We start from the raw sequence: 22,229 nt of genomic DNA on the forward strand, positions 1-22,229 counted from the left end.
AGCTCTGGTTGGGGGCGGCTGGGTGCAGAGGTGAGAGCCATGCATGGGGGTGATTGAGTGCAGAGGTGAGTGCTGTGGATTGGGCCGAAGATAAGGGGCACGGAATGTAGGTAGATTGGTTGTCTAGGGTGACTGTGTCCTTTTTTTTTTTTTTTTTTTTTCAATGTGTTGAAGACTATCGTGCCATAAGATGCTTTACGTTACGCACATTTACATGGATTATGAACTAAACTACCGACGAGGATGGGATTCGAACCCATGCGTGCAGAGCACAATGGATTAGCAGTCCATCGCCTTAACCACTCGGCCACCTCGTCATGTGTGATCTAGAACCTTGTGCAGTTTCTTGTCTGTGGTTTTTGAGAAGGGCTTAGCCAGATTCCGGCAATCTGGGAGGGCACACGGAGAATCTGGCAGGAGTCTGAGTATGTCTGAGCACCATGTTCTCCTGGGGCAATATGCTTCCTTCTGAGCTGTACCACCTTTGGTGACCCCCTTGGTGATTGACGTAGGCCACACCCATGGCATTGTCTGTCCAACTGGATTCCCATCTGCGGTTCTCACAGAAGAAGAGGTATCCAACATTGAAGGGAGGCCTGAATTGTTCTCTGCTCCAGAATGTTGATGGGAAGGCGTGCTCCCTCCAAAGACCAAGTCCCCTGCATTCAAAAGGGCATCCAGGACTGATCTTTAGCCTAATAGGCTGGTATGTTCAGTGAGAATTTTTCAAGTCGTTGGAGGCAAGGTCTTCCAGAAGTCCAGCACTGGGTTGGTACTCTACCACGCTTGGCAGACTGAGGGGGGACATGGAGCTCGTGCAATACTGAAAATGTTATAAATGGAAGGACTCCGTGGCAGGCACTGCTGAGATTTGAACTCAGGATCTCCTGTTTACTAGACAGGCGCTTTCACCAACTAAGCCACAGCGCCTCACTTGGGGCAAGCCCCTTGTGAGAATTTTTCAAATCTTTGGAGGCAAGGTCTTCCGTCAGGCTAGCACCGGGTTAGAAACCTACCACGCTTGGGAGACTCAAGGGTGCCATTAAGCTTGCGCAAAACTGAAAACTTTATAAATGGAAAGACTCCACGGCAGGCACTGCTGAGATTTGAACTCAGGATCTCCTGTTTACTAGACAGGCGCTTTCACCAACTAAGCCACAGCGCCTCACTTGGGGCAAGTCCTTTGCAACCCAGTCAAGTGCAGAGTGGGTGCAGGAGTGAGCGCTGTGTGTAATAGGAATGCCGGGGCTGGGGCTGGAGCTGGAGCTGGAGCTGTGAAGGGGAAGGGGAGTGCACAGAGGTTAAAGCTGTGGACAGAGGGGAGAACAAAAGCGGGAGCTATGTCCGGTCAGGGATGTGAAGAGCTCTGGTTGGGGGCGGCTGGGTGCAGAGGTGAGAGCCATGCATGGGGGTGATTGAGTGCAGAGGTGAGTGCTGTGGATTGGGCCGAAGATAAGGGGCACGGAATGTAGGTAGATTGATTGTCTAGGGTGACTGTGTCCTTTTTTTTTTTTTTTTTTTTTTTTTTTTTTTCAATGTGTTGAAGACTATCGTGCCATAAGATGCTTTACGTTACGCACATTTACATGGATTATGAACTAAACTACCGACGAGGATGGGATTCGAACCCATGCGTGCAGAGCACAATGGATTAGCAGTCCATCGCCTTAACCACTCGGCCACCTCGTCATGTGTGATCTAGAACCTTGTGCAGTTTCTTGTCTGTGGTTTTTGAGAAGGGCTTAGCCAGATTCCGGCAATCTGGGAGGGCACACGGAGAATCTGGCAGGAGTCTGAGTATGTCTGAGCACCATGTTCTCCTGGGGCAATATGCTTCCTTCTGAGCTGTACCACCTTTGGTGACCCCCTTGGTGATTGACGTAGGCCACACCCATGGCATTGTCTGTCCAACTGGATTCCCATCTGCGGTTCTCACAGAAGAAGAGGTATCCAACATTGAAGGGAGGCCTGAATTGTTCTCTGCTCCAGAATGTTGATGGGAAGGCGTGCTCCCTCCAAAGACCAAGTCCCCTGCATTCAAAAGGGCATCCAGGACTGATCTTTAGCCTAATAGGCTGGTATGTTCAGTGAGAATTTTTCAAGTCGTTGGAGGCAAGGTCTTCCAGAAGTCCAGCACTGGGTTGGTAATCTACCACGCTTGGCAGACTGAGGGGGGACATGGAGCTCGTGCAATACTGAAAATGTTATAAATGGAAGGACTCCGTGGCAGGCACTGCTGAGATTTGAACTCAGGATCTCCTGTTTACTAGACAGGCGCTTTCACCAACTAAGCCACAGCGCCTCACTTGGGGCAAGCCCCTTGTGAGAATTTTTCAAATCTTTGGAGGCAAGGTCTTCCGTCAGGCTAGCACCGGGTTAGAAACCTACCACGCTTGGGAGACTCAAGGGTGCCATTAAGCTTGCGCAAAACTGAAAACTTTATAAATGGAAAGACTCCACGGCAGGCACTGCTGAGATTTGAACTCAGGATCTCCTGTTTACTAGACAGGCGCTTTCACCAACTAAGCCACAGCGCCTCACTTGGGGCAAGTCCTTTGCAACCCAGTCAAGTGCAGAGTGGGTGCAGGAGTGAGCGCTGTGTGTAATAGGAATGCCGGGGCTGGGGCTGGAGCTGGAGCTGGAGCTGTGAAGGGGAAGGGGAGTGCACAGAGGTTAAAGCTGTGGACAGAGGGGAGAACAAAAGCGGGAGCTATGTCCGGTCAGGGATGTGAAGAGCTCTGGTTGGGGGCGGCTGGGTGCAGAGGTGAGAGCCATGCATGGGGGTGATTGAGTGCAGAGGTGAGTGCTGTGGATTGGGCCGAAGATAAGGGGCACGGAATGTAGGTAGATTGATTGTCTAGGGTGACTGTGTCCTTTTTTTTTTTTTTTTTTTTTTTTTTTTTTTTTTTTTCAATGTGTTGAAGACTATCGTGCCATAAGATGCTTTACGTTACGCACATTTACATGGATTATGAACTAAACTACCGACGAGGATGGGATTCGAACCCATGCGTGCAGAGCACAATGGATTAGCAGTCCATCGCCTTAACCACTCGGCCACCTCGTCATGTGTGATCTAGAACCTTGTGCAGTTTCTTGTCTGTGGTTTTTGAGAAGGGCTTAGCCAGATTCCGGCAATCTGGGAGGGCACACGGAGAATCTGGCAGGAGTCTGAGTATGTCTGAGCACCATGTTCTCCTGGGGCAATATGCTTCCTTCTGAGCTGTACCACCTTTGGTGACCCCCTTGGTGATTGACGTAGGCCACACCCATGGCATTGTCTGTCCAACTGGATTCCCATCTGCGGTTCTCACAGAAGAAGAGGTATCCAACATTGAAGGGAGGCCTGAATTGTTCTCTGCTCCAGAATGTTGATGGGAAGGCGTGCTCCCTCCAAAGACCAAGTCCCCTGCATTCAAAAGGGCATCCAGGACTGATCTTTAGCCTAATAGGCTGGTATGTTCAGTGAGAATTTTTCAAGTCGTTGGAGGCAAGGTCTTCCAGAAGTCCAGCACTGGGTTGGTACTCTACCACGCTTGGCAGACTGAGGGGGGACATGGAGCTCGTGCAATACTGAAAATGTTATAAATGGAAGGACTCCGTGGCAGGCACTGCTGAGATTTGAACTCAGGATCTCCTGTTTACTAGACAGGCGCTTTCACCAACTAAGCCACAGCGCCTCACTTGGGGCAAGCCCCTTGTGAGAATTTTTCAAATCTTTGGAGGCAAGGTCTTCCGTCAGGCTAGCACCGGGTTAGAAACCTACCACGCTTGGGAGACTCAAGGGTGCCATTAAGCTTGCGCAAAACTGAAAACTTTATAAATGGAAAGACTCCACGGCAGGCACTGCTGAGATTTGAACTCAGGATCTCCTATTTACTAGACAGGCGCTTTCACCAACTAAGCCACAGCGCCTCACTTGGGGCAAGTCCTTTGCAACCCAGTCAAGTGCAGAGTGGGTGCAGGAGTGAGCGCTGTGTGTAATAGGAATGCCGGGGCTGGGGCTGGAGCTGGAGCTGGAGCTGTGAAGGGGAAGGGGAGTGCACAGAGGTTAAAGCTGTGGACAGAGGGGAGAACAAAAGCGGGAGCTATGTCCGGTCAGGGATGTGAAGAGCTCTGGTTGGGGGCGGCTGGGTGCAGAGGTGAGAGCCATGCATGGGGGTGATTGAGTGCAGAGGTGAGTGCTGTGGATTGGGCCGAAGATAAGGGGCACGGAATGTAGGTAGATTGATTGTCTAGGGTGACTGTGTCCTTTTTTTTTTTTTTTTTTTTTTTTCAATGTGTTGAAGACTATCGTGCCATAAGATGCTTTACGTTACGCACATTTACATGGATTATGAACTAAACTACCGACGAGGATGGGATTCGAACCCATGCGTGCAGAGCACAATGGATTAGCAGTCCATCGCCTTAACCACTCGGCCACCTCGTCATGTGTGATCTAGAACCTTGTGCAGTTTCTTGTCTGTGGTTTTTGAGAAGGGCTTAGCCAGATTCCGGCAATCTGGGAGGGCACACGGAGAATCTGGCAGGAGTCTGAGTATGTCTGAGCACCATGTTCTCCTGGGGCAATATGCTTCCTTCTGAGCTGTACCACCTTTGGTGACCCCCTTGGTGATTGACGTAGGCCACACCCATGGCATTGTCTGTCCAACTGGATTCCCATCTGCGGTTCTCACAGAAGAAGAGGTATCCAACATTGAAGGGAGGCCTGAATTGTTCTCTGCTCCAGAATGTTGATGGGAAGGCGTGCTCCCTCCAAAGACCAAGTCCCCTGCATTCAAAAGGGCATCCAGGACTGATCTTTAGCCTAATAGGCTGGTATGTTCAGTGAGAATTTTTCAAGTCGTTGGAGGCAAGGTCTTCCAGAAGTCCAGCACTGGGTTGGTAATCTACCACGCTTGGCAGACTGAGGGGGGACATGGAGCTCGTGCAATACTGAAAATGTTATAAATGGAAGGACTCCGTGGCAGGCACTGCTGAGATTTGAACTCAGGATCTCCTGTTTACTAGACAGGCGCTTTCACCAACTAAGCCACAGCGCCTCACTTGGGGCAAGCCCCTTGTGAGAATTTTTCAAATCTTTGGAGGCAAGGTCTTCCGTCAGGCTAGCACCGGGTTAGAAACCTACCACGCTTGGGAGACTCAAGGGTGCCATTAAGCTTGCGCAAAACTGAAAACTTTATAAATGGAAAGACTCCACGGCAGGCACTGCTGAGATTTGAACTCAGGATCTCCTGTTTACTAGACAGGCGCTTTCACCAACTAAGCCACAGCGCCTCACTTGGGGCAAGTCCTTTGCAACCCAGTCAAGTGCAGAGTGGGTGCAGGAGTGAGCGCTGTGTGTAATAGGAATGCCGGGGCTGGGGCTGGAGCTGGAGCTGGAGCTGTGAAGGGGAAGGGGAGTGCACAGAGGTTAAAGCTGTGGACAGAGGGGAGAACAAAAGCGGGAGCTATGTCCGGTCAGGGATGTGAAGAGCTCTGGTTGGGGGCGGCTGGGTGCAGAGGTGAGAGCCATGCATGGGGGTGATTGAGTGCAGAGGTGAGTGCTGTGGATTGGGCCGAAGATAAGGGGCACGGAATGTAGGTAGATTGATTGTCTAGGGTGACTGTGTCCTTTTTTTTTTTTTTTTTTTTTTTTTTTTTTTCAATGTGTTGAAGACTATCGTGCCATAAGATGCTTTACGTTACGCACATTTACATGGATTATGAACTAAACTACCGACGAGGATGGGATTCGAACCCATGCGTGCAGAGCACAATGGATTAGCAGTCCATCGCCTTAACCACTCGGCCACCTCGTCATGTGTGATCTAGAACCTTGTGCAGTTTCTTGTCTGTGGTTTTTGAGAAGGGCTTAGCCAGATTCCGGCAATCTGGGAGGGCACACGGAGAATCTGGCAGGAGTCTGAGTATGTCTGAGCACCATGTTCTCCTGGGGCAATATGCTTCCTTCTGAGCTGTACCACCTTTGGTGACCCCCTTGGTGATTGACGTAGGCCACACCCATGGCATTGTCTGTCCAACTGGATTCCCATCTGCGGTTCTCACAGAAGAAGAGGTATCCAACATTGAAGGGAGGCCTGAATTGTTCTCTGCTCCAGAATGTTGATGGGAAGGCGTGCTCCCTCCAAAGACCAAGTCCCCTGCATTCAAAAGGGCATCCAGGACTGATCTTTAGCCTAATAGGCTGGTATGTTCAGTGAGAATTTTTCAAGTCGTTGGAGGCAAGGTCTTCCAGAAGTCCAGCACTGGGTTGGTAATCTACCACGCTTGGCAGACTGAGGGGGGACATGGAGCTCGTGCAATACTGAAAATGTTATAAATGGAAGGACTCCGTGGCAGGCACTGCTGAGATTTGAACTCAGGATCTCCTGTTTACTAGACAGGCGCTTTCACCAACTAAGCCACAGCGCCTCACTTGGGGCAAGCCCCTTGTGAGAATTTTTCAAATCTTTGGAGGCAAGGTCTTCCGTCAGGCTAGCACCGGGTTAGAAACCTACCACGCTTGGGAGACTCAAGGGTGCCATTAAGCTTGCGCAAAACTGAAAACTTTATAAATGGAAAGACTCCACGGCAGGCACTGCTGAGATTTGAACTCAGGATCTCCTGTTTACTAGACAGGCGCTTTCACCAACTAAGCCACAGCGCCTCACTTGGGGCAAGTCCTTTGCAACCCAGTCAAGTGCAGAGTGGGTGCAGGAGTGAGCGCTGTGTGTAATAGGAATGCCGGGGCTGGGGCTGGAGCTGGAGCTGGAGCTGTGAAGGGGAAGGGGAGTGCACAGAGGTTAAAGCTGTGGACAGAGGGGAGAACAAAAGCGGGAGCTATGTCCGGTCAGGGATGTGAAGAGCTCTGGTTGGGGGCGGCTGGGTGCAGAGGTGAGAGCCATGCATGGGGGTGATTGAGTGCAGAGGTGAGTGCTGTGGATTGGGCCGAAGATAAGGGGCACGGAATGTAGGTAGATTGATTGTCTAGGGTGACTGTGTCCTTTTTTTTTTTTTTTTTTTTTTTTTTTTTTCAATGTGTTGAAGACTATCGTGCCATAAGATGCTTTACGTTACGCACATTTACATGGATTATGAACTAAACTACCGACGAGGATGGGATTCGAACCCATGCGTGCAGAGCACAATGGATTAGCAGTCCATCGCCTTAACCACTCGGCCACCTCGTCATGTGTGATCTAGAACCTTGTGCAGTTTCTTGTCTGTGGTTTTTGAGAAGGGCTTAGCCAGATTCCGGCAATCTGGGAGGGCACACGGAGAATCTGGCAGGAGTCTGAGTATGTCTGAGCACCATGTTCTCCTGGGGCAATATGCTTCCTTCTGAGCTGTACCACCTTTGGTGACCCCCTTGGTGATTGACGTAGGCCACACCCATGGCATTGTCTGTCCAACTGGATTCCCATCTGCGGTTCTCACAGAAGAAGAGGTATCCAACATTGAAGGGAGGCCTGAATTGTTCTCTGCTCCAGAATGTTGATGGGAAGGCGTGCTCCCTCCAAAGACCAAGTCCCCTGCATTCAAAAGGGCATCCAGGACTGATCTTTAGCCTAATAGGCTGGTATGTTCAGTGAGAATTTTTCAAGTCGTTGGAGGCAAGGTCTTCCAGAAGTCCAGCACTGGGTTGGTAATCTACCACGCTTGGCAGACTGAGGGGGGACATGGAGCTCGTGCAATACTGAAAATGTTATAAATGGAAGGACTCCGTGGCAGGCACTGCTGAGATTTGAACTCAGGATCTCCTGTTTACTAGACAGGCGCTTTCACCAACTAAGCCACAGCGCCTCACTTGGGGCAAGCCCCTTGTGAGAATTTTTCAAATCTTTGGAGGCAAGGTCTTCCGTCAGGCTAGCACCGGGTTAGAAACCTACCACGCTTGGGAGACTCAAGGGTGCCATTAAGCTTGCGCAAAACTGAAAACTTTATAAATGGAAAGACTCCACGGCAGGCACTGCTGAGATTTGAACTCAGGATCTCCTGTTTACTAGACAGGCGCTTTCACCAACTAAGCCACAGCGCCTCACTTGGGGCAAGTCCTTTGCAACCCAGTCAAGTGCAGAGTGGGTGCAGGAGTGAGCGCTGTGTGTAATAGGAATGCCGGGGCTGGGGCTGGAGCTGGAGCTGGAGCTGTGAAGGGGAAGGGGAGTGCACAGAGGTTAAAGCTGTGGACAGAGGGGAGAACAAAAGCGGGAGCTATGTCCGGTCAGGGATGTGAAGAGCTCTGGTTGGGGGCGGCTGGGTGCAGAGGTGAGAGCCATGCATGGGGGTGATTGAGTGCAGAGGTGAGTGCTGTGGATTGGGCCGAAGATAAGGGGCACGGAATGTAGGTAGATTGATTGTCTAGGGTGACTGTGTCCTTTTTTTTTTTTTTTTTTTTTTTTTTTTTTCAATGTGTTGAAGACTATCGTGCCATAAGATGCTTTACGTTACGCACATTTACATGGATTATGAACTAAACTACCGACGAGGATGGGATTCGAACCCATGCGTGCAGAGCACAATGGATTAGCAGTCCATCGCCTTAACCACTCGGCCACCTCGTCATGTGTGATCTAGAACCTTGTGCAGTTTCTTGTCTGTGGTTTTTGAGAAGGGCTTAGCCAGATTCCGGCAATCTGGGAGGGCACACGGAGAATCTGGCAGGAGTCTGAGTATGTCTGAGCACCATGTTCTCCTGGGGCAATATGCTTCCTTCTGAGCTGTACCACCTTTGGTGACCCCCTTGGTGATTGACGTAGGCCACACCCATGGCATTGTCTGTCCAACTGGATTCCCATCTGCGGTTCTCACAGAAGAAGAGGTATCCAACATTGAAGGGAGGCCTGAATTGTTCTCTGCTCCAGAATGTTGATGGGAAGGCGTGCTCCCTCCAAAGACCAAGTCCCCTGCATTCAAAAGGGCATCCAGGACTGATCTTTAGCCTAATAGGCTGGTATGTTCAGTGAGAATTTTTCAAGTCGTTGGAGGCAAGGTCTTCCAGAAGTCCAGCACTGGGTTGGTAATCTACCACGCTTGGCAGACTGAGGGGGGACATGGAGCTCGTGCAATACTGAAAATGTTATAAATGGAAGGACTCCGTGGCAGGCACTGCTGAGATTTGAACTCAGGATCTCCTGTTTACTAGACAGGCGCTTTCACCAACTAAGCCACAGCGCCTCACTTGGGGCAAGCCCCTTGTGAGAATTTTTCAAATCTTTGGAGGCAAGGTCTTCCGTCAGGCTAGCACCGGGTTAGAAACCTACCACGCTTGGGAGACTCAAGGGTGCCATTAAGCTTGCGCAAAACTGAAAACTTTATAAATGGAAAGACTCCACGGCAGGCACTGCTGAGATTTGAACTCAGGATCTCCTGTTTACTAGACAGGCGCTTTCACCAACTAAGCCACAGCGCCTCACTTGGGGCAAGTCCTTTGCAACCCAGTCAAGTGCAGAGTGGGTGCAGGAGTGAGCGCTGTGTGTAATAGGAATGCCGGGGCTGGGGCTGGAGCTGGAGCTGGAGCTGGAGCTGTGAAGGGGAAGGGGAGTGCACAGAGGTTAAAGCTGTGGACAGAGGGGAGAACAAAAGCGGGAGCTATGTCCGGTCAGGGATGTGAAGAGCTCTGGTTGGGGGCGGCTGGGTGCAGAGGTGAGAGCCATGCATGGGGGTGATTGAGTGCAGAGGTGAGTGCTGTGGATTGGGCCGAAGATAAGGGGCACGGAATGTAGGTAGATTGATTGTCTAGGGTGACTGTGTCCTTTTTTTTTTTTTTTTTTTTTTTTTTCAATGTGTTGAAGACTATCGTGCCATAAGATGCTTTACGTTACGCACATTTACATGGATTATGAACTAAACTACCGACGAGGATGGGATTCGAACCCATGCGTGCAGAGCACAATGGATTAGCAGTCCATCGCCTTAACCACTCGGCCACCTCGTCATGTGTGATCTAGAACCTTGTGCAGTTTCTTGTCTGTGGTTTTTGAGAAGGGCTTAGCCAGATTCCGGCAATCTGGGAGGGCACACGGAGAATCTGGCAGGAGTCTGAGTATGTCTGAGCACCATGTTCTCCTGGGGCAATATGCTTCCTTCTGAGCTGTACCACCTTTGGTGACCCCCTTGGTGATTGACGTAGGCCACACCCATGGCATTGTCTGTCCAACTGGATTCCCATCTGCGGTTCTCACAGAAGAAGAGGTATCCAACATTGAAGGGAGGCCTGAATTGTTCTCTGCTCCAGAATGTTGATGGGAAGGCGTGCTCCCTCCAAAGACCAAGTCCCCTGCATTCAAAAGGGCATCCAGGACTGATCTTTAGCCTAATAGGCTGGTATGTTCAGTGAGAATTTTTCAAGTCGTTGGAGGCAAGGTCTTCCAGAAGTCCAGCACTGGGTTGGTAATCTACCACGCTTGGCAGACTGAGGGGGGACATGGAGCTCGTGCAATACTGAAAATGTTATAAATGGAAGGACTCCGTGGCAGGCACTGCTGAGATTTGAACTCAGGATCTCCTGTTTACTAGACAGGCGCTTTCACCAACTAAGCCACAGCGCCTCACTTGGGGCAAGCCCCTTGTGAGAATTTTTCAAATCTTTGGAGGCAAGGTCTTCCGTCAGGCTAGCACCGGGTTAGAAACCTACCACGCTTGGGAGACTCAAGGGTGCCATTAAGCTTGCGCAAAACTGAAAACTTTATAAATGGAAAGACTCCACGGCAGGCACTGCTGAGATTTGAACTCAGGATCTCCTGTTTACTAGACAGGCGCTTTCACCAACTAAGCCACAGCGCCTCACTTGGGGCAAGTCCTTTGCAACCCAGTCAAGTGCAGAGTGGGTGCAGGAGTGAGCGCTGTGTGTAATAGGAATGCCGGGGCTGGGGCTGGAGCTGGAGCTGGAGCTGTGAAGGGGAAGGGGAGTGCACAGAGGTTAAAGCTGTGGACAGAGGGGAGAACAAAAGCGGGAGCTATGTCCGGTCAGGGATGTGAAGAGCTCTGGTTGGGGGCGGCTGGGTGCAGAGGTGAGAGCCATGCATGGGGGTGATTGAGTGCAGAGGTGAGTGCTGTGGATTGGGCCGAAGATAAGGGGCACGGAATGTAGGTAGATTGATTGTCTAGGGTGACTGTGTCCTTTTTTTTTTTTTTTTTTTTTTTTTTTTTTCAATGTGTTGAAGACTATCGTGCCATAAGATGCTTTACGTTACGCACATTTACATGGATTATGAACTAAACTACCGACGAGGATGGGATTCGAACCCATGCGTGCAGAGCACAATGGATTAGCAGTCCATCGCCTTAACCACTCGGCCACCTCGTCATGTGTGATCTAGAACCTTGTGCAGTTTCTTGTCTGTGGTTTTTGAGAAGGGCTTAGCCAGATTCCGGCAATCTGGGAGGGCACACGGAGAATCTGGCAGGAGTCTGAGTATGTCTGAGCACCATGTTCTCCTGGGGCAATATGCTTCCTTCTGAGCTGTACCACCTTTGGTGACCCCCTTGGTGATTGACGTAGGCCACACCCATGGCATTGTCTGTCCAACTGGATTCCCATCTGCGGTTCTCACAGAAGAAGAGGTATCCAACATTGAAGGGAGGCCTGAATTGTTCTCTGCTCCAGAATGTTGATGGGAAGGCGTGCTCCCTCCAAAGACCAAGTCCCCTGCATTCAAAAGGGCATCCAGGACTGATCTTTAGCCTAATAGGCTGGTATGTTCAGTGAGAATTTTTCAAGTCGTTGGAGGCAAGGTCTTCCAGAAGTCCAGCACTGGGTTGGTAATCTACCACGCTTGGCAGACTGAGGGGGGACATGGAGCTCGTGCAATACTGAAAATGTTATAAATGGAAGGACTCCGTGGCAGGCACTGCTGAGATTTGAACTCAGGATCTCCTGTTTACTAGACAGGCGCTTTCACCAACTAAGCCACAGCGCCTCACTTGGGGCAAGCCCCTTGTGAGAATTTTTCAAATCTTTGGAGGCAAGGTCTTCCGTCAGGCTAGCACCGGGTTAGAAACCTACCACGCTTGGGAGACTCAAGGGTGCCATTAAGCTTGCGCAAAACTGAAAACTTTATAAATGGAAAGACTCCACGGCAGGCACTGCTGAGATTTGAACTCAGGATCTCCTGTTTACTAGACAGGCGCTTTCACCAACTAAGCCACAGCGCCTCACTTGGGGCAAGTCCTTTGCAACCCAGTCAAGTGCAGAGTGGGTGCAGGAGTGAGCGCTGTGTGTAATAGGAATACCGGGGCTGGGGCTGGAGCTGGAGCTGGAGCTGTGAAGGGGAAGGGGAGTGCACAGAGGTTAAAGCTGTGGACAGAGGGGAGAACAAAAGCGGGAGCTATGTCCGGTCAGGGATGTGAAGAGCTCTGGTTGGGGGCGGCTGGGTGCAGAGGTGAGAGCCATGCATGGGGGTGATTGAGTGCAGAGGTGAGTGCTGTGGATTGGGCCGAAGATAAGGGGCACGGAATGTAGGTAGATTGATTGTCTAGGGTGACTGTGTCCTTTTTTTTTTTTTTTTTTTTTTTTTTTTTTCAATGTGTTGAAGACTATCGTGCCATAAGATGCTTTACGTTACGCACATTTACATGGATTATGAACTAAACTACCGACGAGGATGGGATTCGAACCCATGCGTGCAGAGCACAATGGATTAGCAGTCCATCGCCTTAACCACTCGGCCACCTCGTCATGTGTGATCTAGAACCTTGTGCAGTTTCTTGTCTGTGGTTTTTGAGAAGGGCTTAGCCAGATTCCGGCAATCTGGGAGGGCACACGGAGAATCTGGCAGGAGTCTGAGTATGTCTGAGCACCATGTTCTCCTGGGGCAATATGCTTCCTTCTGAGCTGTACCACCTTTGGTGACCCCCTTGGTGATTGACGTAGGCCACACCCATGGCATTGTCTGTCCAACTGGATTCCCATCTGCGGTTCTCACAGAAGAAGAGGTATCCAACATTGAAGGGAGGCCTGAATTGTTCTCTGCTCCAGAATGTTGATGGGAAGGCGTGCTCCCTCCAAAGACCAAGTCCCCTGCATTCAAAAGGGCATCCAGGACTGATCTTTAGCCTAATAGGCTGGTATGTTCAGTGAGAATTTTTCAAGTCGTTGGAGGCAAGGTCTTCCAGAAGTCCAGCACTGGGTTGGTAATCTACCACGCTTGGCAGACTGAGGGGGGACATGGAGCTCGTGCAATACTGAAAATGTTATAAATGGAAGGACTCCGTGGCAGGCACTGCTGAGATTTGAACTCAGGATCTCCTGTTTACTAGACAGGCGCTTTCACCAACTAAGCCACAGTGCCTCACTTGGGGCAAGCCCCTTGTGAGAATTTTTCAAATCTTTGGAGGCAAGGTCTTCCGTCAGGCTAGCACCGGGTTAGAAACCTACCACGCTTGGGAGACTCAAGGGTGCCATTAAGCTTGCGCAAAACTGAAAACTTTATAAATGGAAAGACTCCACGGCAGGCACTGCTGAGATTTGAACTCAGGATCTCCTGTTTACTAGACAGGCGCTTTCACCAACTAAGCCACAGCGCCTCACTTGGGGCAAGTCCTTTGCAACCCAGTCAAGTGCAGAGTGGGTGCAGGAGTGAGCGCTGTGTGTAATAGGAATGCCGGGGCTGGGGCTGGAGCTGGAGCTGGAGCTGTGAAGGGGAAGGGGAGTGCACAGAGGTTAAAGCTGTGGACAGAGGGGAGAACAAAAGCGGGAGCTATGTCCGGTCAGGGATGTGAAGAGCTCTGGTTGGGGGCGGCTGGGTGCAGAGGTGAGAGCCATGCATGGGGGTGATTGAGTGCAGAGGTGAGTGCTGTGGATTGGGCCGAAGATAAGGGGCACGGAATGTAGGTAGATTGATTGTCTAGGGTGACTGTGTCCTTTTTTTTTTTTTTTTTCAATGTGTTGAAGACTATCGTGCCATAAGATGCTTTACGTTACGCACATTTACATGGATTATGAACTAAACTACCGACGAGGATGGGATTCGAACCCATGCGTGCAGAGCACAATGGATTAGCAGTCCATCGCCTTAACCACTCGGCCACCTCGTCATGTGTGATCTAGAACCTTGTGCAGTTTCTTGTCTGTGGTTTTTGAGAAGGGCTTAGCCAGATTCCGGCAATCTGGGAGGGCACACGGAGAATCTGGCAGGAGTCTGAGTATGTCTGAGCACCATGTTCTCCTGGGGCAATATGCTTCCTTCTGAGCTGTACCACCTTTGGTGACCCCCTTGGTGATTGACGTAGGCCACACCCATGGCATTGTCTGTCCAACTGGATTCCCATCTGCGGTTCTCACAGAAGAAGAGGTATCCAACATTGAAGGGAGGCCTGAATTGTTCTCTGCTCCAGAATGTTGATGGGAAGGCGTGCTCCCTCCAAAGACCAAGTCCCCTGCATTCAAAAGGGCATCCAGGACTGATCTTTAGCCTAATAGGCTGGTATGTTCAGTGAGAATTTTTCAAGTCGTTGGAGGCAAGGTCTTCCAGAAGTCCAGCACTGGGTTGGTAATCTACCACGCTTGGCAGACTGAGGGGGGACATGGAGCTCGTGCAATACTGAAAATGTTATAAATGGAAGGACTCCGTGGCAGGCACTGCTGAGATTTGAACTCAGGATCTCCTGTTTACTAGACAGGCGCTTTCACCAACTAAGCCACAGCGCCTCACTTGGGGCAAGCCCCTTGTGAGAATTTTTCAAATCTTTGGAGGCAAGGTCTTCCGTCAGGCTAGCACCGGGTTAGAAACCTACCACGCTTGGGAGACTCAAGGGTGCCATTAAGCTTGCGCAAAACTGAAAACTTTATAAATGGAAAGACTCCACGGCAGGCACTGCTGAGATTTGAACTCAGGATCTCCTGTTTACTAGACAGGCGCTTTCACCAACTAAGCCACAGCGCCTCACTTGGGGCAAGTCCTTTGCAACCCAGTCAAGTGCAGAGTGGGTGCAGGAGTGAGCGCTGTGTGTAATAGGAATGCCGGGGCTGGGGCTGGAGCTGGAGCTGGAGCTGTGAAGGGGAAGGGGAGTGCACAGAGGTTAAAGCTGTGGACAGAGGGGAGAACAAAAGCGGGAGCTATGTCCGGTCAGGGATGTGAAGAGCTCTGGTTGGGGGCGGCTGGGTGCAGAGGTGAGAGCCATGCATGGGGGTGATTGAGTGCAGAGGTGAGTGCTGTGGATTGGGCCGAAGATAAGGGGCACGGAATGTAGGTAGATTGATTGTCTAGGGTGACTGTGTCCTTTTTTTTTTTTTTTTTTTTTTTTTTTTTTCAATGTGTTGAAGACTATCGTGCCATAAGATGCTTTACGTTACGCACATTTACATGGATTATGAACTAAACTACCGACGAGGATGGGATTCGAACCCATGCGTGCAGAGCACAATGGATTAGCAGTCCATCGCCTTAACCACTCGGCCACCTCGTCATGTGTGATCTAGAACCTTGTGCAGTTTCTTGTCTGTGGTTTTTGAGAAGGGCTTAGCCAGATTCCGGCAATCTGGGAGGGCACACGGAGAATCTGGCAGGAGTCTGAGTATGTCTGAGCACCATGTTCTCCTGGGGCAATATGCTTCCTTCTGAGCTGTACCACCTTTGGTGACCCCCTTGGTGATTGACGTAGGCCACACCCATGGCATTGTCTGTCCAACTGGATTCCCATCTGCGGTTCTCACAGAAGAAGAGGTATCCAACATTGAAGGGAGGCCTGAATTGTTCTCTGCTCCAGAATGTTGATGGGAAGGCGTGCTCCCTCCAAAGACCAAGTCCCCTGCATTCAAAAGGGCATCCAGGACTGATCTTTAGCCTAATAGGCTGGTATGTTCAGTGAGAATTTTTCAAGTCGTTGGAGGCAAGGTCTTCCAGAAGTCCAGCACTGGGTTGGTAATCTACCACGCTTGGCAGACTGAGGGGGAACATGGAGCTCGTGCAATACTGAAAATGTTATAAATGGAAGGACTCCGTGGCAGGCACTGCTGAGATTTGAACTCAGGATCTCCTGTTTACTAGACAGGCGCTTTCACCAACTAAGCCACAGCGCCTCACTTGGGGCAAGCCCCTTGTGAGAATTTTTCAAATCTTTGGAGGCAAGGTCTTCCGTCAGGCTAGCACCGGGTTAGAAACCTACCACGCTTGGGAGACTCAAGGGTGCCATTAAGCTTGCGCAAAACTGAAAACTTTATAAATGGAAAGACTCCACGGCAGGCACTGCTGAGATTTGAACTCAGGATCTCCTGTTTACTAGACAGGCGCTTTCACCAACTAAGCCACAGCGCCTCACTTGGGGCAAGTCCTTTGCAACCCAGTCAAGTGCAGAGTGGGTGCAGGAGTGAGCGCTGTGTGTAATAGGAATGCCGGGGCTGGGGCTGGAGCTGGAGCTGGAGCTGTGAAGGGGAAGGGGAGTGCCCAGAGGTTAAAGCTGTGGACAGAGGGGAGAACAAAAGCGGGAGCTATGTCCGGTCAGGGATGTGAAGAGCTCTGGTTGGGGGCGGCTGGGTGCAGAGGTGAGAGCCATGCATGGGGGTGATTGAGTGCAGAGGTGAGTGCTGTGGATTGGGCCGAAGATAAGGGGCACGGAATGTAGGTAGATTGATTGTCTAGGGTGACTGTGTCCTTTTTTTTTTTTTTTTTTTTTTTTTTTTTTTCAATGTGTTGAAGACTATCGTGCCATAAGATGCTTTACGTTACGCACATTTACATGGATTATGAACTAAACTACCGACGAGGATGGGATTCGAACCCATGCGTGCAGAGCACAATGGATTAGCAGTCCATCGCCTTAACCACTCGGCCACCTCGTCATGTGTGATCTAGAACCTTGTGCAGTTTCTTGTCTGTGGTTTTTGAGAAGGGGGCTTAGCCAGATTCCGGCAATCTGGGAGGGCACACGGAGAATCTGGCAGGAGTCTGAGTATGTCTGAGCACCATGTTCTCCTGGGGCAATATGCTTCCTTCTGAGCTGTACCACCTTTGGTGACCCCCTTGGTGATTGACGTAGGCCACACCCATGGCATTGTCTGTCCAACTGGATTCCCATCTGCGGTTCTCACAGAAGAAGAGGTATCCAACATTGAAGGGAGGCCTGAATTGTTCTCTGCTCCAGAATGTTGATGGGAAGGCGTGCTCCCTCCAAAGACCAAGTCCCCTGCATTCAAAAGGGCATCCAGGACTGATCTTTAGCCTAATAGGCTGGTATGTTCAGTGAGAATTTTTCAAGTCGTTGGAGGCAAGGTCTTCCAGAAGTCCAGCACTGGGTTGGTAATCTACCACGCTTGGCAGACTGAGGGGGGACATGGAGCTCGTGCAATACTGAAAATGTTATAAATGGAAGGACTCCGTGGCAGGCACTGCTGAGATTTGAACTCAGGATCTCCTGTTTACTAGACAGGCGCTTTCACCAACTAAGCCACAGCGCCTCACTTGGGGCAAGCCCCTTGTGAGAATTTTTCAAATCTTTGGAGGCAAGGTCTTCCGTCAGGCTAGCACCGGGTTAGAAACCTACCACGCTTGGGAGACTCAAGGGTGCCATTAAGCTTGCGCAAAACTGAAAACTTTATAAATGGAAAGACTCCACGGCAGGCACTGCTGAGATTTGAACTCAGGATCTCCTGTTTACTAGACAGGCGCTTTCACCAACTAAGCCACAGCGCCTCACTTGGGGCAAGTCCTTTGCAACCCAGTCAAGTGCAGAGTGGGTGCAGGAGTGAGCGCTGTGTGTAATAGGAATGCCGGGGCTGGGGCTGGAGCTGGAGCTGGAGCTGTGAAGGGGAAGGGGAGTGCACAGAGGTTAAAGCTGTGGACAGAGGGGAGAACAAAAGCGGGAGCTATGTCCGGTCAGGGATGTGAAGAGCTCTGGTTGGGGGCGGCTGGGTGCAGAGGTGAGAGCCATGCATGGGGGTGATTGAGTGCAGAGGTGAGTGCTGTGGATTGGGCCGAAGATAAGGGGCACGGAATGTAGGTAGATTGATTGTCTAGGGTGACTGTGTCCTTTTTTTTTTTTTTTTTTTTTTTTTTTTTCAATGTGTTGAAGACTATCGTGCCATAAGATGCTTTACGTTACGCACATTTACATGGATTATGAACTAAACTACCGACGAGGATGGGATTCGAACCCATGCGTGCAGAGCACAATGGATTAGCAGTCCATCGCCTTAACCACTCGGCCACCTCGTCATGTGTGATCTAGAACCTTGTGCAGTTTCTTGTCTGTGGTTTTTGAGAAGGGCTTAGCCAGATTCCGGCAATCTGGGAGGGCACACGGAGAATCTGGCAGGAGTCTGAGTATGTCTGAGCACCATGTTCTCCTGGGGCAATATGCTTCCTTCTGAGCTGTACCACCTTTGGTGACCCCCTTGGTGATTGACGTAGGCCACACCCATGGCATTGTCTGTCCAACTGGATTCCCATCTGCGGTTCTCACAGAAGAAGAGGTATCCAACATTGAAGGGAGGCCTGAATTGTTCTCTGCTCCAGAATGTTGATGGGAAGGCGTGCTCCCTCCAAAGACCAAGTCCCCTGCATTCAAAAGGGCATCCAGGACTGATCTTTAGCCTAATAGGCTGGTATGTTCAGTGAGAATTTTTCAAGTCGTTGGAGGCAAGGTCTTCCAGAAGTCCAGCACTGGGTTGGTAATCTACCACGCTTGGCAGACTGAGGGGGGACATGGAGCTCGTGCAATACTGAAAATGTTATAAATGGAAGGACTCCGTGGCAGGCACTGCTGAGATTTGAACTCAGGATCTCCTGTTTACTAGACAGGCGCTTTCACCAACTAAGCCACAGCGCCTCACTTGGGGCAAGCCCCTTGTGAGAATTTTTCAAATCTTTGGAGGCAAGGTCTTCCGTCAGGCTAGCACCGGGTTAGAAACCTACCACGCTTGGGAGACTCAAGGGTGCCATTAAGCTTGCGCAAAACTGAAAACTTTATAAATGGAAAGACTCCACGGCAGGCACTGCTGAGATTTGAACTCAGGATCTCCTGTTTACTAGACAGGCGCTTTCACCAACTAAGCCACAGCGCCTCACTTGGGGCAAGTCCTTTGCAACCCAGTCAAGTGCAGAGTGGGTGCAGGAGTGAGCGCTGTGTGTAATAGGAATGCCGGGGCTGGGGCTGGAGCTGGAGCTGGAGCTGTGAAGGGGAAGGGGAGTGCACAGAGGTTAAAGCTGTGGACAGAGGGGAGAACAAAAGCGGGAGCTATGTCCGGTCAGGGATGTGAAGAGCTCTGGTTGGGGGCGGCTGGGTGCAGAGGTGAGAGCCATGCATGGGGGTGATTGAGTGCAGAGGTGAGTGCTGTGGATTGGGCCGAAGATAAGGGGCACGGAATGTAGGTAGATTGATTGTCTAGGGTGACTGTGTCCTTTTTTTTTTTTTTTTTTTTTTCAATGTGTTGAAGACTATCGTGCCATAAGATGCTTTACGTTACGCACATTTACATGGATTATGAACTAAACTACCGACGAGGATGGGATTCGAACCCATGCGTGCAGAGCACAATGGATTAGCAGTCCATCGCCTTAACCACTCGGCCACCTCGTCATGTGTGATCTAGAACCTTGTGCAGTTTCTTGTCTGTGGTTTTTGAGAAGGGCTTAGCCAGATTCCGGCAATCTGGGAGGGCACACGGAGAATCTGGCAGGAGTCTGAGTATGTCTGAGCACCATGTTCTCCTGGGGCAATATGCTTCCTTCTGAGCTGTACCACCTTTGGTGACCCCCTTGGTGATTGACGTAGGCCACACCCATGGCATTGTCTGTCCAACTGGATTCCCATCTGCGGTTCTCACAGAAGAAGAGGTATCCAACATTGAAGGGAGGCCTGAATTGTTCTCTGCTCCAGAATGTTGATGGGAAGGCGTGCTCCCTCCAAAGACCAAGTCCCCTGCATTCAAAAGGGCATCCAGGACTGATCTTTAGCCTAATAGGCTGGTATGTTCAGTGAGAATTTTTCAAGTCGTTGGAGGCAAGGTCTTCCAGAAGTCCAGCACTGGGTTGGTAATCTACCACGCTTGGCAGACTGAGGGGGGACATGGAGCTCGTGCAATACTGAAAATGTTATAAATGGAAGGACTCCGTGGCAGGCACTGCTGAGATTTGAACTCAGGATCTCCTGTTTACTAGACAGGCGCTTTCACCAACTAAGCCACAGCGCCTCACTTGGGGCAAGCCCCTTGTGAGAATTTTTCAAATCTTTGGAGGCAAGGTCTTCCGTCAGGCTAGCACCGGGTTAGAAACCTACCACGCTTGGGAGACTCAAGGGTGCCATTAAGCTTGCGCAAAACTGAAAACTTTATAAATGGAAAGACTCCACGGCAGGCACTGCTGAGATTTGAACTCAGGATCTCCTGTTTACTAGACAGGCGCTTTCACCAACTAAGCCACAGCGCCTCACTTGGGGCAAGTCCTTTGCAACCCAGTCAAGTGCAGAGTGGGTGCAGGAGTGAGCGCTGTGTGTAATAGGAATGCCGGGGCTGGGGCTGGAGCTGGAGCTGGAGCTGTGAAGGGGAAGGGGAGTGCACAGAGGTTAAAGCTGTGGACAGAGGGGAGAACAAAAGCGGGAGCTATGTCCGGTCAGGGATGTGAAGAGCTCTGGTTGGGGGCGGCTGGGTGCAGAGGTGAGAGCCATGCATGGGGGTGATTGAGTGCAGAGGTGAGTGCTGTGGATTGGGCCGAAGATAAGGGGCACGGAATGTAGGTAGATTGATTGTCTAGGGTGACTGTGTCCTTTTTTTTTTTTTTTTTTTTTTCAATGTGTTGAAGACTATCGTGCCATAAGATGCTTTACGTTACGCACATTTACATGGATTATGAACTAAACTACCGACGAGGATGGGATTCGAACCCATGCGTGCAGAGCACAATGGATTAGCAGTCCATCGCCTTAACCACTCGGCCACCTCGTCATGTGTGATCTAGAACCTTGTGCAGTTTCTTGTCTGTGGTTTTTGAGAAGGGCTTAGCCAGATTCCGGCAATCTGGGAGGGCACACGGAGAATCTGGCAGGAGTCTGAGTATGTCTGAGCACCATGTTCTCCTGGGGCAATATGCTTCCTTCTGAGCTGTACCACCTTTGGTGACCCCCTTGGTGATTGACGTAGGCCACACCCATGGCATTGTCTGTCCAACTGGATTCCCATCTGCGGTTCTCACAGAAGAAGAGGTATCCAACATTGAAGGGAGGCCTGAATTGTTCTCTGCTCCAGAATGTTGATGGGAAGGCGTGCTCCCTCCAAAGACCAAGTCCCCTGCATTCAAAAGGGCATCCAGGACTGATCTTTAGCCTAATAGGCTGGTATGTTCAGTGAGAATTTTTCAAGTCGTTGGAGGCAAGGTCTTCCAGAAGTCCAGCACTGGGTTGGTAATCTACCACGCTTGGCAGACTGAGGGGGGACATGGAGCTCGTGCAATACTGAAAATGTTATAAATGGAAGGACTCCGTGGCAGGCACTGCTGAGATTTGAACTCAGGATCTCCTGTTTACTAGACAGGCGCTTTCACCAACTAAGCCACAGCGCCTCACTTGGGGCAAGCCCCTTGTGAGAATTTTTCAAATCTTTGGAGGCAAGGTCTTCCGTCAGGCTAGCACCGGGTTAGAAACCTACCACGCTTGGGAGACTCAAGGGTGCCATTAAGCTTGCGCAAAACTGAAAACTTTATAAATGGAAAGACTCCACGGCAGGCACTGCTGAGATTTGAACTCAGGATCTCCTGTTTACTAGACAGGCGCTTTCACCAACTAAGCCACAGCGCCTCACTTGGGGCAAGTCCTTTGCAACCCAGTCAAGTGCAGAGTGGGTGCAGGAGTGAGCGCTGTGTGTAATAGGAATGCCGGGGCTGGGGCTGGAGCTGGAGCTGGAGCTGTGAAGGGGAAGGGGAGTGCACAGAGGTTAAAGCTGTGGACAGAGGGGAGAACAAAAGCGGGAGCTATGTCCGGTCAGGGATGTGAAGAGCTCTGGTTGGGGGCGGCTGGGTGCAGAGGTGAGAGCCATGCATGGGGGTGATTGAGTGCAGAGGTGAGTGCTGTGGATTGGGCCGAAGATAAGGGGCACGGAATGTAGGTAGATTGATTGTCTAGGGTGACTGTGTCTTTTTTTTTTTTTTTTTTTCAATGTGTTGAAGACTATCGTGCCATAAGATGCTTTACGTTACGCACATTTACATGGATTATGAACTAAACTACCAACGAGGATGGGATTCGAACCCATGCGTGCAGAGCACAATGGATTAGCAGTCCATCGCCTTAACCACTCGGCCACCTCGTCATGTGTGATC

At 50.6% G+C, this 22,229-nt stretch overlaps 48 non-coding genes across 48 annotated transcripts; all 48 read right to left on the reverse strand.

Moving 5' to 3' along the window:
- Positions 1–235: 235 nt before the first annotated feature.
- On the reverse strand, positions 236–317 carry TRNAS-GCU (transfer RNA serine (anticodon GCU)). Its single transcript has one exon. It is a non-coding gene; the product is annotated as a tRNA-Ser (tRNA).
- Positions 318–856: 539 nt separating this feature from the next.
- Positions 857–930, reverse strand: TRNAT-AGU (transfer RNA threonine (anticodon AGU)). Its single transcript has one exon. It is a non-coding gene; the product is annotated as a tRNA-Thr (tRNA).
- Positions 931–1,091: 161 nt separating this feature from the next.
- On the reverse strand, positions 1,092–1,165 carry TRNAT-AGU (transfer RNA threonine (anticodon AGU)). The gene has a single exon. It is a non-coding gene; the product is annotated as a tRNA-Thr (tRNA).
- Positions 1,166–1,607: 442 nt separating this feature from the next.
- TRNAS-GCU (transfer RNA serine (anticodon GCU)) lies at positions 1,608–1,689 on the reverse strand. The gene has a single exon. It is a non-coding gene; the product is annotated as a tRNA-Ser (tRNA).
- A 539-nt stretch (positions 1,690–2,228) lies between these two features.
- TRNAT-AGU (transfer RNA threonine (anticodon AGU)) lies at positions 2,229–2,302 on the reverse strand. Its single transcript has one exon. It is a non-coding gene; the product is annotated as a tRNA-Thr (tRNA).
- A 161-nt stretch (positions 2,303–2,463) lies between these two features.
- Positions 2,464–2,537, reverse strand: TRNAT-AGU (transfer RNA threonine (anticodon AGU)). The gene has a single exon. It is a non-coding gene; the product is annotated as a tRNA-Thr (tRNA).
- A 448-nt stretch (positions 2,538–2,985) lies between these two features.
- TRNAS-GCU (transfer RNA serine (anticodon GCU)) lies at positions 2,986–3,067 on the reverse strand. The gene has a single exon. It is a non-coding gene; the product is annotated as a tRNA-Ser (tRNA).
- A 539-nt stretch (positions 3,068–3,606) lies between these two features.
- Positions 3,607–3,680, reverse strand: TRNAT-AGU (transfer RNA threonine (anticodon AGU)). The gene has a single exon. It is a non-coding gene; the product is annotated as a tRNA-Thr (tRNA).
- A 670-nt stretch (positions 3,681–4,350) lies between these two features.
- Positions 4,351–4,432, reverse strand: TRNAS-GCU (transfer RNA serine (anticodon GCU)). The gene has a single exon. It is a non-coding gene; the product is annotated as a tRNA-Ser (tRNA).
- Positions 4,433–4,971: 539 nt separating this feature from the next.
- On the reverse strand, positions 4,972–5,045 carry TRNAT-AGU (transfer RNA threonine (anticodon AGU)). The gene has a single exon. It is a non-coding gene; the product is annotated as a tRNA-Thr (tRNA).
- Positions 5,046–5,206: 161 nt separating this feature from the next.
- Positions 5,207–5,280, reverse strand: TRNAT-AGU (transfer RNA threonine (anticodon AGU)). Its single transcript has one exon. It is a non-coding gene; the product is annotated as a tRNA-Thr (tRNA).
- A 442-nt stretch (positions 5,281–5,722) lies between these two features.
- On the reverse strand, positions 5,723–5,804 carry TRNAS-GCU (transfer RNA serine (anticodon GCU)). Its single transcript has one exon. It is a non-coding gene; the product is annotated as a tRNA-Ser (tRNA).
- A 539-nt stretch (positions 5,805–6,343) lies between these two features.
- Positions 6,344–6,417, reverse strand: TRNAT-AGU (transfer RNA threonine (anticodon AGU)). Its single transcript has one exon. It is a non-coding gene; the product is annotated as a tRNA-Thr (tRNA).
- A 161-nt stretch (positions 6,418–6,578) lies between these two features.
- TRNAT-AGU (transfer RNA threonine (anticodon AGU)) lies at positions 6,579–6,652 on the reverse strand. The gene has a single exon. It is a non-coding gene; the product is annotated as a tRNA-Thr (tRNA).
- A 441-nt stretch (positions 6,653–7,093) lies between these two features.
- TRNAS-GCU (transfer RNA serine (anticodon GCU)) lies at positions 7,094–7,175 on the reverse strand. Its single transcript has one exon. It is a non-coding gene; the product is annotated as a tRNA-Ser (tRNA).
- A 539-nt stretch (positions 7,176–7,714) lies between these two features.
- On the reverse strand, positions 7,715–7,788 carry TRNAT-AGU (transfer RNA threonine (anticodon AGU)). Its single transcript has one exon. It is a non-coding gene; the product is annotated as a tRNA-Thr (tRNA).
- Positions 7,789–7,949: 161 nt separating this feature from the next.
- Positions 7,950–8,023, reverse strand: TRNAT-AGU (transfer RNA threonine (anticodon AGU)). Its single transcript has one exon. It is a non-coding gene; the product is annotated as a tRNA-Thr (tRNA).
- A 441-nt stretch (positions 8,024–8,464) lies between these two features.
- Positions 8,465–8,546, reverse strand: TRNAS-GCU (transfer RNA serine (anticodon GCU)). The gene has a single exon. It is a non-coding gene; the product is annotated as a tRNA-Ser (tRNA).
- A 539-nt stretch (positions 8,547–9,085) lies between these two features.
- Positions 9,086–9,159, reverse strand: TRNAT-AGU (transfer RNA threonine (anticodon AGU)). The gene has a single exon. It is a non-coding gene; the product is annotated as a tRNA-Thr (tRNA).
- A 161-nt stretch (positions 9,160–9,320) lies between these two features.
- On the reverse strand, positions 9,321–9,394 carry TRNAT-AGU (transfer RNA threonine (anticodon AGU)). The gene has a single exon. It is a non-coding gene; the product is annotated as a tRNA-Thr (tRNA).
- Positions 9,395–9,837: 443 nt separating this feature from the next.
- On the reverse strand, positions 9,838–9,919 carry TRNAS-GCU (transfer RNA serine (anticodon GCU)). Its single transcript has one exon. It is a non-coding gene; the product is annotated as a tRNA-Ser (tRNA).
- Positions 9,920–10,458: 539 nt separating this feature from the next.
- On the reverse strand, positions 10,459–10,532 carry TRNAT-AGU (transfer RNA threonine (anticodon AGU)). The gene has a single exon. It is a non-coding gene; the product is annotated as a tRNA-Thr (tRNA).
- Positions 10,533–10,693: 161 nt separating this feature from the next.
- TRNAT-AGU (transfer RNA threonine (anticodon AGU)) lies at positions 10,694–10,767 on the reverse strand. Its single transcript has one exon. It is a non-coding gene; the product is annotated as a tRNA-Thr (tRNA).
- Positions 10,768–11,208: 441 nt separating this feature from the next.
- On the reverse strand, positions 11,209–11,290 carry TRNAS-GCU (transfer RNA serine (anticodon GCU)). The gene has a single exon. It is a non-coding gene; the product is annotated as a tRNA-Ser (tRNA).
- Positions 11,291–11,829: 539 nt separating this feature from the next.
- Positions 11,830–11,903, reverse strand: TRNAT-AGU (transfer RNA threonine (anticodon AGU)). Its single transcript has one exon. It is a non-coding gene; the product is annotated as a tRNA-Thr (tRNA).
- Positions 11,904–12,064: 161 nt separating this feature from the next.
- On the reverse strand, positions 12,065–12,138 carry TRNAT-AGU (transfer RNA threonine (anticodon AGU)). The gene has a single exon. It is a non-coding gene; the product is annotated as a tRNA-Thr (tRNA).
- A 441-nt stretch (positions 12,139–12,579) lies between these two features.
- TRNAS-GCU (transfer RNA serine (anticodon GCU)) lies at positions 12,580–12,661 on the reverse strand. Its single transcript has one exon. It is a non-coding gene; the product is annotated as a tRNA-Ser (tRNA).
- Positions 12,662–13,200: 539 nt separating this feature from the next.
- Positions 13,201–13,274, reverse strand: TRNAT-AGU (transfer RNA threonine (anticodon AGU)). Its single transcript has one exon. It is a non-coding gene; the product is annotated as a tRNA-Thr (tRNA).
- A 161-nt stretch (positions 13,275–13,435) lies between these two features.
- TRNAT-AGU (transfer RNA threonine (anticodon AGU)) lies at positions 13,436–13,509 on the reverse strand. Its single transcript has one exon. It is a non-coding gene; the product is annotated as a tRNA-Thr (tRNA).
- Positions 13,510–13,937: 428 nt separating this feature from the next.
- Positions 13,938–14,019, reverse strand: TRNAS-GCU (transfer RNA serine (anticodon GCU)). The gene has a single exon. It is a non-coding gene; the product is annotated as a tRNA-Ser (tRNA).
- A 539-nt stretch (positions 14,020–14,558) lies between these two features.
- Positions 14,559–14,632, reverse strand: TRNAT-AGU (transfer RNA threonine (anticodon AGU)). The gene has a single exon. It is a non-coding gene; the product is annotated as a tRNA-Thr (tRNA).
- Positions 14,633–14,793: 161 nt separating this feature from the next.
- TRNAT-AGU (transfer RNA threonine (anticodon AGU)) lies at positions 14,794–14,867 on the reverse strand. The gene has a single exon. It is a non-coding gene; the product is annotated as a tRNA-Thr (tRNA).
- A 441-nt stretch (positions 14,868–15,308) lies between these two features.
- On the reverse strand, positions 15,309–15,390 carry TRNAS-GCU (transfer RNA serine (anticodon GCU)). The gene has a single exon. It is a non-coding gene; the product is annotated as a tRNA-Ser (tRNA).
- A 539-nt stretch (positions 15,391–15,929) lies between these two features.
- On the reverse strand, positions 15,930–16,003 carry TRNAT-AGU (transfer RNA threonine (anticodon AGU)). Its single transcript has one exon. It is a non-coding gene; the product is annotated as a tRNA-Thr (tRNA).
- A 161-nt stretch (positions 16,004–16,164) lies between these two features.
- Positions 16,165–16,238, reverse strand: TRNAT-AGU (transfer RNA threonine (anticodon AGU)). The gene has a single exon. It is a non-coding gene; the product is annotated as a tRNA-Thr (tRNA).
- Positions 16,239–16,680: 442 nt separating this feature from the next.
- On the reverse strand, positions 16,681–16,762 carry TRNAS-GCU (transfer RNA serine (anticodon GCU)). Its single transcript has one exon. It is a non-coding gene; the product is annotated as a tRNA-Ser (tRNA).
- Positions 16,763–17,303: 541 nt separating this feature from the next.
- On the reverse strand, positions 17,304–17,377 carry TRNAT-AGU (transfer RNA threonine (anticodon AGU)). The gene has a single exon. It is a non-coding gene; the product is annotated as a tRNA-Thr (tRNA).
- Positions 17,378–17,538: 161 nt separating this feature from the next.
- TRNAT-AGU (transfer RNA threonine (anticodon AGU)) lies at positions 17,539–17,612 on the reverse strand. Its single transcript has one exon. It is a non-coding gene; the product is annotated as a tRNA-Thr (tRNA).
- A 440-nt stretch (positions 17,613–18,052) lies between these two features.
- TRNAS-GCU (transfer RNA serine (anticodon GCU)) lies at positions 18,053–18,134 on the reverse strand. Its single transcript has one exon. It is a non-coding gene; the product is annotated as a tRNA-Ser (tRNA).
- Positions 18,135–18,673: 539 nt separating this feature from the next.
- On the reverse strand, positions 18,674–18,747 carry TRNAT-AGU (transfer RNA threonine (anticodon AGU)). Its single transcript has one exon. It is a non-coding gene; the product is annotated as a tRNA-Thr (tRNA).
- Positions 18,748–18,908: 161 nt separating this feature from the next.
- Positions 18,909–18,982, reverse strand: TRNAT-AGU (transfer RNA threonine (anticodon AGU)). The gene has a single exon. It is a non-coding gene; the product is annotated as a tRNA-Thr (tRNA).
- A 433-nt stretch (positions 18,983–19,415) lies between these two features.
- TRNAS-GCU (transfer RNA serine (anticodon GCU)) lies at positions 19,416–19,497 on the reverse strand. Its single transcript has one exon. It is a non-coding gene; the product is annotated as a tRNA-Ser (tRNA).
- A 539-nt stretch (positions 19,498–20,036) lies between these two features.
- On the reverse strand, positions 20,037–20,110 carry TRNAT-AGU (transfer RNA threonine (anticodon AGU)). Its single transcript has one exon. It is a non-coding gene; the product is annotated as a tRNA-Thr (tRNA).
- A 161-nt stretch (positions 20,111–20,271) lies between these two features.
- TRNAT-AGU (transfer RNA threonine (anticodon AGU)) lies at positions 20,272–20,345 on the reverse strand. The gene has a single exon. It is a non-coding gene; the product is annotated as a tRNA-Thr (tRNA).
- A 433-nt stretch (positions 20,346–20,778) lies between these two features.
- TRNAS-GCU (transfer RNA serine (anticodon GCU)) lies at positions 20,779–20,860 on the reverse strand. Its single transcript has one exon. It is a non-coding gene; the product is annotated as a tRNA-Ser (tRNA).
- Positions 20,861–21,399: 539 nt separating this feature from the next.
- On the reverse strand, positions 21,400–21,473 carry TRNAT-AGU (transfer RNA threonine (anticodon AGU)). Its single transcript has one exon. It is a non-coding gene; the product is annotated as a tRNA-Thr (tRNA).
- A 161-nt stretch (positions 21,474–21,634) lies between these two features.
- Positions 21,635–21,708, reverse strand: TRNAT-AGU (transfer RNA threonine (anticodon AGU)). Its single transcript has one exon. It is a non-coding gene; the product is annotated as a tRNA-Thr (tRNA).
- A 429-nt stretch (positions 21,709–22,137) lies between these two features.
- On the reverse strand, positions 22,138–22,219 carry TRNAS-GCU (transfer RNA serine (anticodon GCU)). Its single transcript has one exon. It is a non-coding gene; the product is annotated as a tRNA-Ser (tRNA).
- Positions 22,220–22,229: the final 10 nt, after the last annotated feature.

The sequence above is a fragment of the Aquarana catesbeiana genome, linkage group LG03 (assembly GCF_042186555.1).
Source record: "Aquarana catesbeiana isolate 2022-GZ linkage group LG03, ASM4218655v1, whole genome shotgun sequence".
Taxonomy (NCBI): Eukaryota; Metazoa; Chordata; class Amphibia; order Anura; family Ranidae; genus Aquarana; species Aquarana catesbeiana.